Genomic DNA, 13,891 nt, shown 5'->3' with positions numbered 1-13,891 from the left:
CAGACCTTTGTTCTCTAGAACAAACACTGCCCAGCCCTGTGCAGGCCCCTGGGGATGCTTAGGCCCAACAGCTCCAGCCCAGCCCAGGTTGTACTTACAACCCCAGAGCACAGGAAGACTCTGGCCAGCCAGAGAGAGGCCTAGGAAAGTATGTTGATGATGGTGACAAGGTGAACCCGACTGCAGACACAGCTGGGATCAGAGATGCTTGGACAATGGTCAGCAGATAGTATGGGGCTTGCACCAGGAAGCTGCTGGGCCCAAGAGCCCTCTGACACCTGCTGGGGGTATGAACTATGCCCACTGAGCTAGGCTAGCACGGGAAAAGAATCATCTTGTCATCCCCTCAAAATGTTAGAGCTCCCTGCTGGTCCTCCTACCTGGATCCCACCCAATGCCCTTCCTACTAAGCCGGTACCTGCCCTCTGTCCTCCGAACCCTAGTCTTATACCTTATGATTAGATCTCAGCAAATTCCCTGCCCTCTCTGGGCCTCCACAGAAAGCCTAAAGTCAATCTGTTCTTTGCAGAGTCAGGGACACAAGGCACAATGAACCAGTAGCCCTCCGAGGACTGTATCCACGGCAGTAGCCCAGCCAAACAGCTGATTTCACTGTCTTTAAACAAAGCTTCCAGATGGGGCACTGCTGTCTGTGGGTACGCTAGCCGGCTGCTTCAGTGATCCACTAATTGGGTCTCCAGGGAAGGGGCTGAGGAAGAGCAGCCTCTACCCCATCCATCGGTCTGTCCGTTTGTCCATCTATTCACTGAGAGTCTACCATGTGTATGAGGATGCTGGGGGCTGCTGCAGTTAATGGGAAGACAGTGTTTCACAGATGGGCCAGCTGGCCCACCGTGCCTGCACAAGGAGCAGTCCCTAAATCCCATAGGACAGAAAGTTAAGCAGGATTGAGTAGTGGAGTAAGAGCATCTTGGGGGGTGAAATTTAAACTGAGACCAGGCCGGTGAGATGGGACCAGCAGGCCACCATGGGGAAGGGACAGGGGGATGGTAGAGCAAGGCCAAGAACCAGCCTCTGCATGAGGGCAGGATGGTTGAACTGCTTTGTTTGTGTTGGTGGGCATGGCCAGGAGGAGGAAAGACAGGACACTACCAGCAGGTGCTTGTGACTAGGTACTCTCTAAGTCCTGAGCCCCAGGCACCAGGCGTATTGTGGCTAAATTGCTCCCCCTGCTGGGCAGGGCTTTGGTGACCATCAGTGTGTTCATTGCTGGATTGGGAACCTAGGGTCCAGGGTGCTGACTGGACGCTCAGCCTGGTTGGACCCGGCTCAGAGAACTATTTTCTTCTACCCGAAAGTTTGGAAAAATCTGAACCTGTTACCAGCTCTCACAAACTGGAAGACAGAGCTGGACACAGGAGGTTTAGGCAGGATGGAAAATTCAAATCCAACATGAGCTAGAAAATAAGACTATTGAAGAAACCAAAGTCAAATGAAATAAAACTTCACGCAAATGAGTCACTGTCCAGTGCCTCTCACTCACACTGTCCGGCACAGGTGGCCGGGCATCACGCAGGCCTCATCCCTCTCCTGGGTCCAGCCTCAGCATGCCAGACTGGCATGTCTAAGAGCCCCTCTCTCAGCTGACAAGAGGCCCAGGGAACTGGGTAGCCTCCCACCCCTGGTTCTAAGACTGTCTCCTCACATCCCTGTCTACAGACCTAGGAACAAAACCCTTTAGGATACAATTAAATTCAAAGGCCTCCACAGCCAGAATCCATGGGCAGTCCACATAAGGTGAAACTGAGGCTCAGTGGGGCTCAGGATAGATAGCCCAACCAGACACACCAGGGGACTTATAAGACATAAAGAAAAATATCCTTCCCAAGCCCAGGAGCCTGTCCATTCAGCTGTGTGATTTGGGGTGAATGGTTGACCACTCTGAGACTCTGCGTCTTCATCCTAAGGAAGGCCAGCTCCTGGCAATGTCTTCAATGTCCACCTTCCTGGGTGTGCAGCCAAGCTGAGACCGGGAAAAGGCAGTGGAGTGGTGCCAGGATCTAGCTCAAGGTGACAGGCAGCCAAAAGGTTGGAACCATGCAGTAGTGGCTCCTAGCCCCATCAGTCCAGGCTACAAGGTGCAGCAGGAGAAGAGGACCCAGGCTAGGAGGGGAGGAGCAATCTGGAAGGGAGGGGCATAATAGTAGTATACAGTGCAGGCTAGACCACAGCTGGGATAAGAGGGTAGGGCAGGGACCAAAGATGAAACATGAACTGGGGTTCCAGGAGGGATATAGAATGAGGGACAAGGCGGGGTCTAGGCAGGGAGCTTGGGTAGCAGGACACAGTGAGACAATAGAGATACAGTTCCACCGTGTATCTTCATGGTGTCTGGACTAAGCAGCTGAGTGTGGCCAGGTCTCAGGTCCATCAGAGGAGATGGCCTGGAGGGTGGGAAGGGAACAAGGGCTTCCCTCTCCCTGCCCTCCCCTCTCTCTTCTCCCTGCCTCCCCAATCCCCTCTTCCTTGATTCCTTCGGCTGTCTCCTTAGAGCCTGGAGCCACAGTGCCCCCTGCTGTACTCACACTGCATTGCATCCTGCCAGATCTGACCCACCTACATCCTGAGACCACATGGCCTTCTCTGGATTATGTTTCCTGAAGGACACAACCCCAAGGTGTGTGGTGCTGTCCACCCAGCCAGAGAGTCTGGACCTCAGAACCTCCATCTGAGTCTGAAGGGGCAAGACCTGGGGTCCCCACCGGTGCACCAGCCATTGTGGTGAGACACACAGAATGCAGGCACCCCAAGTCTCCAAACATGCTGGATTCTTCACTAAGCTTTCCCTCTTCCGTGGCTTCCCTCCAGCACGCAGAGAAGGGTGACACCGAGGTGGCTTCCCTCTGCTAGGTTTGGGAGAGGACAGCCCAGGAACTGGCATCAAATTTAAAATACACTTAAAGCAAAGGAGAAACAAAGTCACATGACAAATGGGAAATTGCAGTCCTTCACAAGCCAAATGAGAGGTCAGCACAGAAAACAACCTCACAGGAGAAAAACAGTGGAGACCCGGAGCAGAAGGGATGCAGTAAAAAAGAAAGAGAGAGAGAAAGAAAGCCCAAATGGCCCTGAGCTGGACAAGGCTGTCTCTACAAATGACGAGTGAACCAGAGATCTGCAGGCACCATTAGTCACCATCAGAACTGCAGTGTGCCCTCAGGTGTGCCTGCAGCATCATGGAAACAGAGCCCTGCTGATTGCCAACACCACCAAGGACAGACCCAGCACACAATGACAGAACCTATAGACACAGGGTGTCTCTACAGTTATATGCTGGGAGCTAGGGCATTGTCTCCTTGGGCTTGCTGACAACACCCTGCCCAGGAGCTAATGTCACAGGAGGAGGGCCTCTGACTGTAGAGGGCAGTGCAACATGCAGCCTCAGACTCTGCACTGGGAAACCTCTGAGCTAGCTGTCCAACCTTGGCTGGACTACCTCTGAGAACAGGAGGCTCACCCTCTTACAGGGAGAAGGAGCTAGAGCTGGAGGTCAGGACTCACACCCAAGGAGGACCCACCTCTCTGCTCTACAGCATCTTCAGAGTCCAGCCATCCTCGCCTTCAGCAAAAGCCATGAAGACCCACGGCCAGGCGTCTGGGGATGTTCACTGTTGTGGTGGCTCCTACTGAGTGACACTGGCCATTCCCTTTCCTCTCTGAGTCAATGTAGGTAACCTGTCCTCCTTCACAGAGGACTATCCCAGCACACACAGATGAGGCCAGTCTCCCCTAACTCTTCCCTGACTCCGCGGTTTAGTCATAACATTTGAGTTTGCTTAAATTGGGCATTCTGAGTATCTCCCAAGGCCTTTACACCATTGTCCCTTCTCTTTGGGAAGCAACTATGCCTGCATCTTCTCTCCTTTGTCGCCTTTGTCTCCACTGCCTCCTTGGGTAACAATGGCCTCTTTACATCTCCCTCCCACCTTCTCATCCGGGTTATTTATTTGCCTATTATCTGTGATTTCTATTAGAACAGAGGAGAGGGGCTATTCCATACACCACCAGAGCCTAGAGCCTAGAGCCTAGTCTGGCACATAGTAGGTATTCAGTAAACGTCCACATGAATGAACAGCTGCAGGCTGGGAACAGCAGGCTGGAAGAGGGCTGCTGCACACAGGGCCGAAGCCAAAACCCTGCTCTGAGCAGCATTCATTCAGGCAGGTCCCATGCATTGCCGAGCCCCTGCCTTTGTGCCCCTTCCCCTCCCATCAGCCTCCTCTGGCAGGGAAGAGGCCAAGAGGTCATGGGTCTCCATTCAATAGGAAGCATTGTGACACCTAATCACTCTGCTCCTGGTGGGGGATGTCACAGGGGTGATCTTCAGTAGGCCAGCTAGCCTAACAGAAAATTAGCATGGCAGCCAGAGAGAACAAAGAGGCAGAGCCCCAAGGGGCCAGCTCACTGCCGCACTCCCTCACGGTATCCCAGCCCTTTGGAAAGCCTGGCCACTCACAGGGCTTACACAGAGGAGGCCTTGAGAACTAGCACAGATGCAGGTGCTCTGACATACTTGGAGAGAATGAGCAGCTCCTCAGCCACTCTGTGGATGGACTCCTCTGTTTGCTGCTCTCCCGCACCTGCCTGTGCTGTCTGGTCTTTTGTTTTTAACGCAGACTTTGCAACAGAGGACACACAGAACACAGAACTTGAAACAATGGGTCTGCAGTGGCAAGGATCCCTTTCCACACTTGGCTCCCACCCCCCAAAGAATAGCACACCCACTCAATCCTTGAAAGATTTCTTTATGTGTACAGAGAGGTGTGGACACACACACATGCACACAGGCACACGCATACCCTAAGCTCGGTTCTGCTTGTTATATCTCTCCACTCAGTACTTCTGGAGACTCTTCCTCATCGGAATGTCTCTTGAACTCCTGTGGCTCTTCTGAAAGCTTGTGTGTCACTTCACAGTGAATCCCCTCTTGTTGGACATTAAGGGTACTTCCAGCTCTCTGCTTTTACAGATGATATCTTGATATGCCAATCTTTACACATTCCTCATTCTGCAAGCTGCTTTTCTTTTTTGCTCAATAATAAACGATGCTTATCTTCCTGGGTAAACAGCCCTGCCATTCCTTTGAGAGCTGAATAGCATGCCATTGTGCTTTCTAGCCAAAGCAGATGTAAACCACTCCCTCACTGGAGTCTAGACTGTTGCCAGCATTTTGTTATTACAGGCCACTCTGCAGGGACACTCCTTCAAGCTAAGCCTTGGCACACGTCCTTAATTCTCTCCTCGGCCATGTGCCCAGAGATGGAATTTTTAGGTCAAAGGGTGTATTTTTTTTTTCTTTTCTTTTTTTTTTCTTTTTTTGTGCCACATTTTAAAATCCTTTGAAGTGTGTGTGTGTGTCTGTGTATCTGTGAGTGTGACTGTGTGTCTCTGTGTGTGTGTTGTGTTTTCTTTTGGGCTAGAGGTTCCTGTAGGTGCCCTCGAAGCTTTTCTGTGGTTTTGCATAATGGGCTATGTATGCTTTCTCTCCCTGCCTCTTAAATTGCTCAGCCATATTCTGCTCCTGCCTCATGAGTGGGAGCAGACAGAAGTCTTTCCCCTGGAAAACTTTCCCCTGGAAACTTTCTCCTGAGCAAAATGTGGGAGGGGCTGTAGAGCCCTAGAGTCCCTGTCTGATCTGGGCAGCCAGGGTGGAAAGCAGGGTGTGGTGGTGTGTCTATAACCACAGCTGCTCGGAGGCTGAGCTGGCCTGAGACTCGGGACAAACATCTCACCACTAGGAAGCGTTATCTAGACTCAAGCGGAGGAACTTGATTCAAAAACTAGAGGACAGAATTCCAGGCTGGCCTAGTTTACAAAGGGAATTCCTGGCAAGCCAAGATCTACATAGTGAAATCTTGTTTCAAACAAATGAACAAAACCAAAAACTAAAGCTTAGAGTTCAAAGGCATCAGATCAGTAAAGACTGAAGAGTTTTTCCTGATGAAAAAGATGCTAGAGATGGGTCAGCTCCTCACCAGTGGGCCTGACTGGGTATCTTGGCCATTAGGAACATTACTAGGCCCACTGGCCAGGCGGGGCCTGAGGATTGACTTGGGTATCTCCTATCAATGTCACTGCCTGCCATGGGCTGGAGGTGTTAGAGCCATTGGAGAAAAAGATTCACCTTCTCCCTGTACCCTCTGGCCTTCCAGCCTGCTTGGGTGTACTATGGTCAAATACAGATTCCCAATGACATTGTGGCAACCCTCCAGCCACCAGGTGGGCAGCTGCAATAGTAATGAGAAGCCTGAGACAGAGGAGGAGACCCCACTGACCCTGGAGTGCTGGGCAGGTGCTGGGCACTGTTAAAAATCACTATTACTGTTAATTATAAATTCTCTAGGTTCTTAGTGTAAGCACACCCCTCTGATGTTCATGTTCCTGCAAATAAACAAAGGCACTGGGGGGGGGGGAGGCAATTTGATTCCCCAATTAGCAGCTATTAGAGCCTCTCTAGCTTCTCTGAGCAAAAAGACTATCAGATAGTCAGCCAGATTACTCTTATGCCTTGAGGAAACTATACAATTGCAGCTGATTGCTACAGTTCATGAAAGTGTAGCATGAGCCCTAAACAGCATCAGGGCGGTTTTAGTATAAGACCTTTGTTATTACAAGTCTTGGTGAACTCTAAATAACTCTAAAACCATGTTTCCTAGTGACCAAGGTGGGAGTACTTCCTCTGGTGGTCTAGCAGAGGGACTGCTGTGATTGGTGGCAAGAAGGAAAGCTGTGATTGGCCTAAACACAAACCTCCCTGGCTGTAATTGGAGCGAAAGGAGTTAGGCTGTGGTTGGTGCAAATTCAAATATTCATGTGCATGTAAGGCTTGCTGTAATTGGTGTAAATACAAACGTTTATTTGTATGTGAGGCATATGGTGATTGGTGCAAACATAAATCATCATTTGCATACAAGGCTTGCTGTGATTGGTACAAACTCAAACTGTCATTTGCATGTGAGGTGTGTGATCTGTGTATCCACCTCTCTTCAGGTTTTAGAAACAGGCTGCTCAGCTCACTTGGCTCAGTGCTAAGAGAACAAAAAGTGAGTCCCAATATGGTGGTTCCTAGGGCCAAACTGTCCTGAGTGACCACTAAAGGCTGTTGACAAAGCCAATGTGCTTGCTTCTACCTGTCACATTTTGAAGACCCTTTGTGAACAGCACCCCAAAAAGTTCTCCTGGATTCAAGAAGCAGGCAGAGGACACACAGCTGCTTCAGCCTGAGGCAGCTGTCCTGTGGACTCTCATGCTGGTTTGGTCCCATAGGTTTAAATGGTGGTTATGTCCTTGGCAATCCCGAAAGGTTGTGATCTCAAAACTCCTTTACTTTCTGAAACATTGAGGACCTCAAAGAACTTGGTGTCCATTTTCACTGTCTACATCGTGACACTCTTAAAATTTATGACACTTTCCTTTTGTTTGAGAAAAAGGTCTCATGTAGTCCAGACTGGCCTCAAGCTGGTTATGTAGCTGAGGCTGACCTTGAACTCCTGATCTTCCTGCCTGCAGCTCCCAAGTGCAGAGATTACAGGTATGGCTCATTATAACTGGTTTAGAGTTTTGTTTGGTTTGTTTTTTGTTTTTGTTTTTGTTTTTGTTTTTTGCTTTGTTTTCTTTTGTTTTGTCTTTGAGACAGAGTTTCTCTGTGTAGCCTTGGCTATCCTGGAACTCACTCTATAGACCACAGGCTGGCCTCAAACTCAGAGATCCACCTGTCTCTGCCTCCCGAGTGCTGGAATTAAAGGCATGCACCACCACCACCCAGCAAAAGACTTTCTAAAAATAATTTTAAATTACATTTAAAAAATTTATCGTGTGTGTGTGGGCATACATACCGTGGTGTACATACAGAAGTTAGAGGACAACCTACAGGAGGTGGTTCTCTCCTTCTACCGTGTAGGTCACAGGAGCCAGATTAGACTGCCCAGCTTGGTAGCTATCACCTTTACCTGCTGATCTATCTTGATGACCCCTAAAATAAACTTTATAAAAATTATTTGGGTGACAGTTGTACTTAGATAGTCCAAACTGGCCTTGAATTTGCAGTCTTCCTGCCTCAACCTCTCAAGTGCTAGGATTGTAGATGTGCCACCCACACCCAGCCATAGAGGCTTTTAAAGAACATGCATACATTCATGCATGTACCATTAGCTTCCAGAGCTATGATGCCAACGCATACTGTGCCCAGAAAGTTCTACTGGACATCAGTAAAAGAATGAGAAGGCAGGGGTTGTCTTACATAATTTAAAAATAGTTTTGACCTCAAGAACTCAGGACTCCAGTTTGAGAATTTCTGGTCTGTGTCATGCCCCTGCTTCAAAATCTTCAGGCATTGTTAAAACTGCTGGGAAGCAAATAGGTGACATGTGTATGCTATGACCACAGTGACTCTGTTCCTCAGAACAACACCCAGAAGGGCTCTCAAGAAAATCAGACGAAGAACATGTGTCCCAGCATTCCTTGTCATCACCATTACCAAACAGCTCAAATTGACAAATAAACCATGATGTTTATGTAACAGTGGCACATGGGCATCTTGAGTATTAGTACCAGCCCCTAAATCAAAGCAAGGTGAGCCAGCAAGTTGTGGAGGTGAATCAGAACAAACTGGTTTGGTTCACTTCAAAGCAGAGATGACAGAGGTCATGTTGTTTACACGTACACACAGACACAGACACACACACACAGACCCAGAGAGAGAGTGCAAAAGCAAAGACAGAGCAAGCACAAAGTTCAGTTGCCTGCTGCAGGATCAGATTGGGAAAGAAGGGACAGACACAGGGTTTTTCCACTATACCCATGATGCCTCATTCCCAAGATAATGACTTCAGTTCCCAGTGACAATGGGAAAGCATAGAACTTCAGCCAGAAGTGGAGTGAACCACACCAGCCTCTGAGCCCATTTGTTACATTTTCAGTCCTGACAGCCACCTGTCAGCTGCCTGCTTAGTGTCCATCTCTTTTCTTTCTTATTCACTTATGGAGAGTAGCAGTCCCCCAAAGGAAGCCAGAGAGGTCCAGTTGCCATCGTAGAGAGGCGACACTTCAAACGACTTTTGGCCCGGGAGGCAAAAGTAAGGTATGAGGCAACCTTCTCACACACACAGGGTGATAGAGGTACCAGAGAGACACTCTGTAGGACTAGACAGTTGGAACCTCCATCCTGTGAAAGAGAAGTGGGGCTTAGGGCAGCACATTGCAGAGGGGCCTAGGTCATAGATGACATCATGGGGCCCTGTGCTAGCCTGAACCTCAGACTCTCTTCTTGAAGTCAGTGTGGCCCAGCGCGTATCTATTCAGCCATGAATTCCTCAGCACCCCCAAGCAGGACTGTCACCTCCCAAGCATATCCTGAGTGTGTGTTTGCTCACTGAAAATGCAAATGTCATGTGCTCCACCCCACTTCTTCCCCCCCCCCCCCCTTAGCCTCTCTGAGGAAGAAGCCTTCCCAGGCACAGCGGAGCTAGGACAGGGACTAAGCACATGAGCCAGTCAGCCTAGAAGCATCTGGATTCACCTGTGTGTGGACGGGCACAGCTAGATTTTTTTGGATGCCTACAGGCCTCTGGTTTACTTCAAGCTAGTTTGAGTTGGATTCTTGCTGCTTGTATGCAGAGGAGTCCAGCTGACAGGAAGGCAGGAGCAGAGTGGCCTTTGTGTGTCTAGGACAGAGGTTCTCAACCTTCCTAATGTTGCCTTACGGTGACACTCTTACCATAAAATTATTTCACTATTACTTCATAACTGTAAATTTGCTATAGTTATAAATAATGTAAATATCTGCTATGCACAATAGCTGATATATGAATGACCCCAGTGAGTCGTTTGACCCCCAAAGGGGTTGAGACCCACAGGTTGAGAATTTCTGCTCTAGCATAAAACTGTCATTAGGCAGTTTGGTCTAGAAAGCTGCCACCCAGTTCTCCTGTATTTTAAAGGCGATAAAGAAGCACACATTGGTGAAGGAAATGGATTTATTTACAGCTTGGCTGAATGGTGAGTGTCTAAGGTCTTCCCCATTCCAGTCCCTATGCCTGTGGCTGTATTAGAGTCAAGGCTGGAGCAGGGGTCAGCTCACCTGACATACAGGATAACAGGTTCTTCCCTCAGGGAGGGAACCTGGACATCAAGTCACCTCCTGCTCTGTTATAGGGAGAGTCTTTTTATTCAAGTCTAGGCTGAGGAAAGTGGAGGTCTTAAAGATTCTCCATTTGGAAGGAGAAAAGAACTTTGGGGGTAGAAAGATTCTCTACCAAGTCCAGGCCTGGCAAAGATTTTGGACAGAAGCCCCTTCCTTTGATTTAAGACCACTGTGTGTGAAAGGTGAGCGTTGGGGAGGGAGGGCTCGAAGGAGAGGCAGGCAATATGTCTGAACATCTTCCTCCCCAGGTCAGGGGTGGGCTGCAGCCCAGGGTCACAGTTCCTGTGCTTTGTAACTTCTTACTGTTGCCTTTTAAAGAAATAAAAAAATCTTCCTCTTGGTGTCAAATAATGACATTTCAGCATTTAGCCTTGAAAACTTTGAACCTTTCTTTTCGCTCCTGAAGAATCCTCACCAAGATAAGAAAGAAAAAGAAAGAAAGAAAGAAAGAAAGATCCCCTCTTTGCTGCAGCTGCAAAAGCAGCCACACTCAAAATCACTAAAGTGGGGGAATATATCTATCCCTTCAGTGTCAAAGCCTGAAGCCTGTTCTAGTTTCTGCTGCTGTAGCTACATCTTCCTGGAAGGATGATTTTGCACAGAGCCTTTAAGATGCCTTCGGTCGCGTCCTCCGAAGCGTGTGATTGTTGAGACATCTCGTATGATCATTTCTTGCCCTGCTAATAACATCTAATTTGGCGTCTGCTGTTTTCTGAAATCTCTTTGTCAAGTCTTAAGAGGATCACTGCCATTTGCATGGATGGAAATAATTAGCAAATGCTGAGATATTGTTAGATGCCTTATCAGAGCCAAGACTCCTAGGGTCTAACTTTATTTAAATCAGCCCCAACCCGGTTCTCCCTCCTGCCCCACCCCCACCCATGCCTTGCTCACCTTCAAACCTGCCTCAGTGTCCCCCTCTCTTTGGGTGGAGCTAAGGACCCCTCCGCTTTCATCAGCTGGGCTCTTGCAGGTTCAAGTGCTGAGAGCTCAGCTCAGAAGTGCTTTGTGCTAAAAAGCAGTACCGGTTCTTGTGCCTGAACATCCCAGCTGGTTCCTGCTCCATCACAGGTGGACCCAGCTGTTCAGAGGCTGATTGGTTCCTGTGCCCCACCTGTGCCCAGCCCCGGCCTGGCTCTGCTGTGCCCCTAGATAGCCTCTTCCTCCAAGAAGCAAAATTATTCAGCAAACACTTTGCATTCTGCAGAATTCCAGACACACTTTGGCTGGAGACTTTGGCTGAGCCCGAGGGATGTGCCCATCTCTCCTTAGGGAGGAGTGATCAAGTTAGTCGGTAGCTCTGTAGTTCGGTTGGTAGAGAGCTTGCCTGGCATGCACAGTTACCACTGCCTCCCACTGGCAGAATTCCTTGGGGAAGTCAGAGCAAGGGTTGCATTATGGTCAGTCTTCCATAATAGAAGTGAGCTCTGCCGTGCAGAGGAGGCTGAAGTGTAGATTTAGGAGTAAGGCTCAAACCCCATTCAAGGCTCCTAGGATTGTTAGTTGGGCTGTGCCTGCCTTCCCTAAGCTTTTGCTGGAACCGTGCACTGAGTGTTTTCTGTGAATGGTTAACAACATTGAACAGGCCTCCCTCACCCCGACCCCTACCCCAACTCCTTTTTGGCTTCTGCTTTGAGCAGAATGTCAGTCAGCTGCATCTCTTGGGCAGCCTGGGGCTTTGAGGCCTGAAGGAGCCATTCTGTGACCATACCCACTGACTGCTAAGCACAAAGTCAGTTTGAACCAGGCTTTCTGGACACCACCAGCCTCGGGTGAACTGAGAAGAATCTGCAGCTGTTTCTCTGCCCAGACCAGAAGGAGCATTTCCCCTGGTGGCCAGCATGAAGGACTATGCCCTGATTGGTGCAGGGAGCCCTTCTGGCTGTAGATTCTCTACTAGCCTCGATTGTCCTCACAAAGAGAACACAGGAGCAAGGGCTGCCAGAAGCAGATACACCAGGCAGTTGGCAGAGGGCAGAAAGCCAAGGCTGATGGGAAACAGAGGAGAAACTAGGAAACTTGCATAACGGCACCACCCACCTCAAGAACCAAAGGTCTTTAGAATCAAGACCACTACTAGGATTTGGGAGTCTGGGTGCCCTGTGCCTGAGTGCTGTTATAGTAGCAGTCATGGGAGCCGAAGGTCCCAACCCTGAGGAGCTGCAGTTTCCAGCAGATGATTGGTAACACCCCGAGATGCTTGCTGCTTAGAGCTGAGAGTGAGTGCTGGGCTTGCAGAGCAGAGCAGTAAACCTCCAGCTTCAAGGCCTGGAGCAACACCCCTCTGCCTGCTGAGGCTGAAGCCCTATGTCTTTTAGTTTTTCCAACTTGTGGCCTCTGGAGTCTGTCTGTCCCTTCATCATCACGGGCCCCAAGTCTGCCAAATTTCAGAAACTGCTTTCTTCGTACTCATGACATCCTTTTGATATGCTCACTGGCTGCACTGCTGAGGGCCTTGTCCCTGAAGACTGTGTGTGTGTGGGGGGGGGGGGCGGCTTGGTTCTCCACTGTGCACATGTGCTTGGCAACAGTTAACTGCAATACCTGAGCAACCTGTGAGGTGTCACCCTAGTGCTACACGGTGACATTTAAAGCTTGCACATGTGCAGAGTCTGCAGGACAGCCCTCAGACAGGTACAGAGAACCTGAGGATAGAATACCCCAATATGGGGGTGTCACATTCTGTGACTTTTCTTTGAGGGTGTGATGGTTTGTATATGCTCAGCTTAGGGAGCCTGGCACTATTAGAAGGTTTGGCCCTGTTGGAGTAGGCATGTCACTGTGGGTGTGGGCTTTAAGACCTTCACCCTAGTGGCCTGGAAGCCAGTCCACTAGCAGCCTTCAGATGAAGATGTAGAACTATCAGCTCCTCCTGCACCATGCCTGCCTGGACACTGCCATGTTCCCACCTTGATGATAATAGACTGAACCTCTGAACCTATAAGCCAGCCCCAATTAAATGTTGTCCCTATAAGACTTGCCATGGTCATGGTATCTGTTCACAGCAGTAAAACCCTAAGGCAGAAGGGATGCAGGAAATCAGAATATGGTGGGAGAGCATTGTTGAAATTCTGAATGCTGATTATTTTTAAAAGCATTTTTCAGGCCTACAATATATCCTATTAATAAGAACCAGGGCCTTCAATATTAATAAGGACCAAGGCTAGCCTTTGAAACCAGAGAAGAAGAAAGCATAGGAAACTTCCAGAAGCCTTCTTTGCAGTGGTGACCCATGAACTGTTACCCTATCTGGGTTCCCAGTCCACAGAACCCATGGAGTGGAGGCTCACATCCCTGCAGTTGGAGATCTGTCTCCTTGGGGTGGCTTTGTGTTTCTCAGCTTTATTCAAGTTGCCCTCTGCAGAATGCTATGGGGTCCCAGACTGATGGGAACTGATTCTGTGTTGAGAGGCCACTTAAGGAGATCTGACCACAGTAGTCATAACCCCCCTCACCTCCCCCCATATGCATCACAGCAGGCTGCAGTAGGAAGCTCTGAGGCCTCAGTGCCAAGTGATGTGAGAAACCAACCACTAGGCCTGCTCAGGCAGCCAGCCCAGGCCTAGCCTCAGGGTCAATCATCACCTGGGATGCCTTCTATCTTCCTTCAGTTTCAGCTCTCCACCATCTGCCATTCCTTTTTCTCTTCTGCTCTCTGGAAGTCCTCAGCTGCCTTCAGAACTGATGCTGAAGCTCCTCTTGTAGTGACACCAGAGGGCAGCATAGGAT

This window comes from Arvicanthis niloticus, chromosome 9, assembly GCF_011762505.2.
Source record: "Arvicanthis niloticus isolate mArvNil1 chromosome 9, mArvNil1.pat.X, whole genome shotgun sequence".
Classification (NCBI taxonomy): domain Eukaryota; kingdom Metazoa; phylum Chordata; class Mammalia; order Rodentia; family Muridae; genus Arvicanthis; species Arvicanthis niloticus.
This window is presented reverse-complemented; position numbering follows the sequence as displayed.